This window comes from Taudactylus pleione, unplaced genomic scaffold, assembly GCF_031769625.1.
Source record: "Taudactylus pleione unplaced genomic scaffold, aTauple2 ptg000573l, whole genome shotgun sequence".
NCBI classification, from domain to species: domain Eukaryota; kingdom Metazoa; phylum Chordata; class Amphibia; order Anura; family Myobatrachidae; genus Taudactylus; species Taudactylus pleione.
The window spans coordinates 5,205,204-5,212,932 of NW_028284975.1; the positions used below are offsets into that span (position 1 = coordinate 5,205,204).

Here is a 7,729-nt window from a genome sequence, read left to right on the forward strand (position 1 = left end):
ACATTATTGGTGGTGCTCCCAAAGCCTAGTATATGCATATATAGACACAAAAACAGAGAAGAAAGGCTCTTTGTTGGGGCACTCTTATGAAATAACATGTTTCAAATTCCACATAAAAATTTACTTTTATTATGCTTGCATAAAACAAGAGAGGTACACTTACATAAATATAAATACACATATACATGAAACAAAAACTCGGATATAACAGCTATCATCCAAGTTAATGGGCGAAAATAATGGAATAAATCCAATCTGCATTCCACACAATGAGATGCGTATGATCTCTTCTTCAATCCATGAATTTTGTACAAAAAGTTCATACAATATCTGTGCCAAGTGTTTATCCTATTCTTCCGAATGGGAATTAACCTACGGCACCTGGTATTCCTAGGAGGTCACCCATCCAAGTACTGGCCAGGCCTATTAATGTATCGCTTTCAAGATCAGACGAGATTGGGCAGATTCAGATAAGTATGGCTGTAGGTATATATTATTCGGTAAGGGTAAGGGTCCCCTTACACATGGTTTCCACAGTTTGATATGAAAAAATGTAGGACTATCACTCACTGGAGAGTCCGATTAGTAGTACACACATATGTTGAGTAAAGTAATGCATATGCATACCTTATTCTTGGAATAGAAGAGTGTCATAAATTAACATGCATTAAGAACAACATCGATATCTAATCCCCAATAATCCTAATAATTCACGGGAAGAAAATCATCCCTGTGTGTGATGATTTTTTATATTAAGGGATCACATATTAAATCGAATATGTTGCCTGTTGATGATCAATGCTGGTAAGGGGAAATGATATATCAAATATCACCACTTAATCACAGTTAGAATTAACAAAATAATCATATGGCTCACATGCATTATACTGTGCAATTGTATCAACTCATAGTGTCACTGCCGATCATAATATGCTTTAAGGGTTAAATGCATCACATTAACATATTGTCCTGTATGAGGTCAAATAACTCTCTATTTCTTATTGTACTTCACGATGATCAGACGGTTAGCAATAAACACCTTTCAACATCGGAAAAAAGCCTCTGACAATCTAACACATATATAGTACAAACATGGGGGAAAGGACAAATGTAGAAAACAGCTGACCAAGATTCTATTAAATTGTGCACAGTATTCACTGTGTATGTCCAAGTATATCGTGCAAAAGGTATAGCCTAACAACGCTGTAATCAGCAGTAGGTCTAACAATAGATTTATGAAATAACAGCTGTTTTATAAATCCCCATAAGTGATCTCCCACATAAGCCCTTAGCGATATGTGATCCGTACAAATAAGTGACTCATCGGTAGCAAAAAAAGGATTGCTGAAATATGCACTGTGTCAGTAGAGCCACATATACAATACCAGCAGGTTCCAGTTTTCCGGATCAACTGAACCTTCACATGTCGTGTAGCAGATGGAATGAGCGAGGACGCGCGTTTCACCTTGGTACAGGCTTGTTCACCTCACCGTGACCACACAGCAGGAAATCCCGTTTTTTATACCTAATTCGGCGCACTTGTGATGCATAACAGGGAGGGTTGTGATTACGTCACCCACTTTACTGGTTCCCGTCTCACACCAGCCCTCCACCACGTGTCATCGTTCTATCGGACCTGATGATATCATGTGACATCAATTAGCCAGTCGGATCATGTGACCATCGCAATGTCTGATGGTCATTGTAGTTCAAAGTGACTCCATAAATAAAAACGAACACTACAGCAATTATAAATAATCAATTGATAAAGAAAGAGGCAAATATTAACAGGATAAATGAATAAGTATAACTGAAAGTAATTTGTGAAAATAAAAGCTACACTATAATATCTATAATAAAACCACTAAGCAATTGCAGATCCTTATCACATAAGACCCTGATAGTAAAGGAGTCCTCCTATGTAGATTGTGTATAGCTATATTGTACAGCACATATTCTCTGTATAAAACACAGAGTGTTACATATATGTATATCACTGCACATAATTGGCCCATATGTATATATTCCAATTATAAGTCTGGGTCAATTACCTCGATAAAATAATTATCTGAGACATTATATATAATTAATAAGTGAATAAATAGTTAAAATATCTATTACTAATACGAAATATATAGATAATTATGTGTGTAAATAATAAAACTTCTTTATCCAGCACCAATGAGTAAATATAACCCAATATGGGCAAGGAGTGTGAAAAAAATATACTTAGTGAAAACAAAAATAATTAGATGTGTACAAGTTTGTGTTAATTATGTGTACTAGTATGTGAATGTAACTGTACATCCCTATTATTCAATACCAATAAGTGAGTGTGTAACATATATCCCAAAGTGAACGGGAAAATAGAAATATATAGGGTTATATAGTGTTGACAACAATTAAATAATAGTTGGTATTATAAAATACCAAAAGAAGTGAACATGAAGTTAATTAAAATACTAATGAGATCTGTTAAGAGAGATCTCATTGAGATAATTATAATATAAAGAAAATGAAATAAATTAAAACCCACCACTGCAAACAAACTGTGATAATAAACATGTTATATGTGTAAATATAATGCAATAAATGTGAAACAATTTGTGAATATATATCGGTGCAAGAAATTGTAATAAAATTTAATAAAAGCATACTAATGGACATAAGTACATATTGGACCAAGTGCATATGCGTATATTTAGCCAGATAGTGAAGAAAGAAAGGAGGAAAAAACCATATGTCCAAAGTACTAGTGTAAATAAGGACTTAGATATGTGAAAAAAGACTGGGATATAATCTAGTTGTCAACACGAAATAACCCTATATATTTCTATTTTCCCGTTCACTTTGGGATATATGTTACACACTCACTTATTGGTATTGAATAATAGGGATGTACAGTTACATTCACATACTAGTACACATAATTAACACAAACTTGTACACATCTAATTATTTTTGTTTTCACTAAGTATATTTTTTTCACACTCCTTGCCCATATTGGGTTATATTTACTCATTGGTGCTGGATAAAGAAGTTTTATTATTTACACACATAATTATCTATATATTAGTAATAGATATTTTAACTATTTATTCACTTATTAATTATATATAATGTCTCAGATAATTATTTTATTGAGGTAATTGACCCAGACTTATAATTGGAATATATACATATGGGCCAATTATGTGCAGTGATATACATATATGTAACACTCTGTGTTTTATACAGAGAATATGTGCTGTACAATATAGCTATACACCATCTACATAGGAGGACTCCTTTACTATCAGGGTCTTATGTGATAAGGATCTGCAATTGCTTAGTGGTTTTATTATAGATATTATAGTGTAGCTTTTATTTTCACAAATTACTTTCAGTTATACTTATTCATTTATCCTGTTAATATTTGCCTCTTTCTTTATCAATTGATTATTTATAATTGCTGTAGTGTTCGTTTTTATTTATGGAGTCACTTTGAACTACAATGACCATCAGACATTGCGATGGTCACATGATCCGACTGGCTAATTGATGTCACATGATATCATCAGGTCTGATAGAACGATGACACGTGGTGGAGGGCTGGTGTGAGACGGGAACCAGTAAAGTGGGTGACGTAATCACAACCCTCCCTGTTATGCGTCACAAGTGTGCCGAATTAGGTATAAAAAACGGGATTTCCTGCTGTGTGGTCACGGTGAGGTGAACAAGCCTGTACCAAGGCGAAACGCGCGTCCTCGCTCATTCCATCTGCTACACGACATGTGAAGGTTCAGTTGATCCGGAAAACTGGAACCTGCTGGTATTGTATATTTGGCTCTACTGACACAGTGCATATTTCAGCAATCCTTTTTTTGCTACCGATGAGTCACTTATTTGTACGGATCACATATCGCTAAGGGCTTATGTGGGAGATTACTTATGGGGATTTATAAAACAGCTGTTATTTCATAAATCTATTGTTAGACCTACTGCTGATTACAGCGTTGTTAGGCTATACCTTGTGCACGATATACTTGGACATACACAGTGAATACTGTGCACAATTTAATAGAATCTTGGTCAGCTGTTTTCTACATTTGTCCTTTCCCCCATGTTTGTACTATATATGTGTTAGATTGTCAGAAGCTTTTTTCGGATGTTGAAAGGTGTTTATTGCTAACCGTCTGATCATCGTGTAGTACAATAAGAAATAGAGAGTTATTTGACCTCATACAGGACAATATGTTAATGTGATGCATTTAACCCTTAAAGCATATTATGATCGGCAGTGACACTATGAGTTGATACAATTGCACAGTATAATGCATGTGAGCCATATGATTATTTTGTTAATTCTAACTGTGATTAAGTGGTGATATTTGATATATCATTTCCCCTTACCAGCATTGATCATCAACAGGCAACATATTCGATTTAATATGTGATCCCTTAATATAAAAAATCATCACACACAGGGATGATTTTGTTCCCGTGAATTGTTAGGATTATTGGGGATTACATATCGATGTTGTTCTTAATGCATGTTAATTTATGACACTCTTCTATTCCAAGAATAAGGTATGCATATGCATTACTTTACTCAACATATGTGTGTACTACTAATCGGACTCTCCAGTGAGTGATAGTCCTACATTTTTTCATATCAAACTGTGGAAACCATGTGTAAGGGGACCCTTACCCTTACCGAATGATATATACCTACAGTCATACTTATCTGAATCTGCCCAATCTCGTCTGATCTTGGAAGCGATACAGTAATAGGCCTGGCCAGTACTTGGATGGGAGACCTCCTAGGAATACCAGGTGCCGTAGGTTAATTCCCATTCGGAAGAATAGGATAAACACTTGGCACAGATATTGTATGAACTTTTTGTACAAAATTCATGGATTGAAGAAGAGATCATACGCATCTCATTGTGTGGAATGCAGATTGGATTTATTCCATTATTTTCGCCCATTAACTTGGATGATAGCTGTTATATCCGAGTTTTTGTTTCATGTATATGTGTATTTATATTTATGTAAGTGTACCTCTCTTGTTTTATGCAAGCATAATAAAAGTTAATTTTTATGTGGAATTTGAAACATGTTATTTCATAAGAGTGCCCCAACAAAGAGCCGCCTTTCTTCTCTGTTTTTGTGTCTATATCTCTTAGTTTTTCTAAGACGTTGTCAGTGGTATGCCTCTTATTGAATCCGGTGATGCACAGAGTTGCCTGCCTCTGAATGAGCTGGTGTTGTTTGTTAGATACTGCATCTGCTGCTGCTGAAGGCGATTCACCCACCCAGTGGGCTGTCACAGTCATGTAATCTGTAATTTGCCCACTACCACTTGTCCACATATCTGTGGTTAAGTGGACAGTTTTTACAATGGCATGTTGTAGGGCAATAATTAGGTTCTTTTTAACATCCTGGTACAGCCGAGGAATGGCTTTTCGGGTAAAATGAAACCAAGATGGAATTTGGTAGCGGGGGCACAGGACCTCAATTAACTTTGTAAAACCCACTGCATTAATTGTGGATATTGGATGCAGATCTAATACCAGCATAGCTGTCATGGCATTAGTGATCCGCTGGGCGACTGGGTGAGAGCTGTCATACTTGCTTCCCCTTGTAAGAGATTCTTTAACAGTCAATTGTTTTTTTGTTAAACTACGACTAGTAATCTTCTTGGTCCACTTCTGGGATGAAGATCCACCCCCATCAGCAGCAGCAGGCCTAGTACTCATGGATAATTGTGAGGAGTCCTGGAAAGGGGATGAGTCACCTAGTAAATTGGATGCTGGACTACCTCTGATCATTACTGAGGATAATGTGGATGAGGGTGTTGGCGGAGGAGATTGCAGATGGACCTAGTAGAGAGATGGGAGCTAGCTGATGCTGGACAGCTTGTTGTTATTTTTTTAGCACCGGTTTTCCTTTTGTTATATAATACTTGTCATGAGCTAGCTGCAGATGACGTAATAGCGTGGAGGTTCTTAAATGCTTTACGTCCCTACCTCTTCTTACTGTGGTTCCACAACGGCTACAAATGGCTTGACAAATGTCAGGATTTGTGAAAAAATTATTCCAGACATAAGATGTGGATTTCTTGGTCCTATGCCCTGGCATGACAACGGCCTTGTTCTTATAATTTTCCAAGAGCTGCTTCCACTGGTGCCTGACTTACACAAAGAACATCCTCATCCTCAATATCCTCATTAGTGCCAGCGTCAGCTACAGAAATACCCCACTCACCCTCTTGCAATTCCACATTGGCATCCTCAATTTCTATGTCATCAGCAATACTTATGCTGCTCATCCCCACAAATACAGAGGGAGCAGAAACTGTGAAAGGCGGCTCCTGTGAAAGGTCAGGCTCACACATAGCACTCATGGACACACTTAAGACCTCATTCAGAGTCGGTCGAAGTGGCCGCACGGTCGTACGGAAAAAGGGGCTGGATATTCAAATGATTCCCTCACAAGTTGCGTCCCTAAGTTCGGATCGGTAGTTGGCCGAACAAGGGGAGGAAGCGGTCGGAAGACAAAAAAATACGCCCCCTTCTCGTACGCATTGCACGTCATCTCCGGGCATATAAGGATTAATCGAGACCATCGGCACTGGTCATAGAGCTTAAGGTCGACCATACCCTCTCTTAAGCTCTACGATCATGTCAGTGTAAAAACCTCCCATGTCACATGTGCCATGACGCTACTTTGTTAATTATGCACTCCCATAATCCGTATGCACTCCCATAAAACGCCGTTCGCATGAGGCACGCCTGCGTTCGGATCTCCACTCCCCCGTTTTCAAGCACCTTCCCCTGTTACCACCCACAAACGCCTCCATCTGTCACTCAAACTACCGACCTGGCTGTGTTCAAGGAGAGAGAAATTTCTGATCGTAGCGGCTAGTTTGCGCACGCGCATTGCGAACTTTACGCATGCGCAGTATAGCGAACATCGGTGGCGTACGACCGTGCGGCCGCTTCGACCGACTCTGAATGAGGTCCTTAGACTCTCCTCAGGGATTTCAGACATTTGTGTTTGTGAATGCACAGTTTGATCTACTGCCTTAGTGGTTTTAAGTTTTTTTACACTTCTTCTAACAGCTCTTTCATTGTAATCATGACAGACAGAAGATGCTTCTCTGACAGGTGCAGAACCACCACTAAGAAATAAAGGTCAAGGCCTGAGCCTTTCCTTGACACTGCGTGTGGTGAATGGTATATTGCCAATTTTCTGTTTTTCTGCAGTAACCTGGTTGTCATGATCCATATTGATGAAACCACACAGAGGGCTACTGCCCAATTAGTCATGGTGCTTGTCTTTCTTATACACAGAGGGCTATGGCCCACTGAGTCACGGTGCTTGTGTAATTTTATACACAGAGGGCTATGGCCCACAAAGTCATGTTGCTTGTGTTTTTTATACACGGAGGGCTAGGGTCCACGGAGTCATGGTGCTTGTGGTTTTTATACAGAGGGCTATGGCCCACACAGTCATGGTGCTAGTATTTTTTATACAAAGGGCTATGGCCCATGGAGTCACGGTGCTTGTGTAATTTTATACAGAGGGCTATGGCCCACAAAGTCATGGTGCATGTGTTTTTTATACACAGAGGGCTATGGCCCACAGAGTCATGGTGCTTGTGTTTTTTATACAGAGGGCTATGACCCACGGAGTCACGGTGCTTGTGTAATTTTATACACAGAGGGCTATGGCCCACAAAGTC

At 38.5% G+C, this 7,729-nt stretch overlaps 1 pseudogene; it reads left to right on the forward strand.

Moving 5' to 3' along the window:
- Positions 1-4,708: 4,708 nt before the first annotated feature.
- On the forward strand, positions 4,709-4,827 carry LOC148481582 (5S ribosomal RNA; annotated as a pseudogene).
- Positions 4,828-7,729: the final 2,902 nt, after the last annotated feature.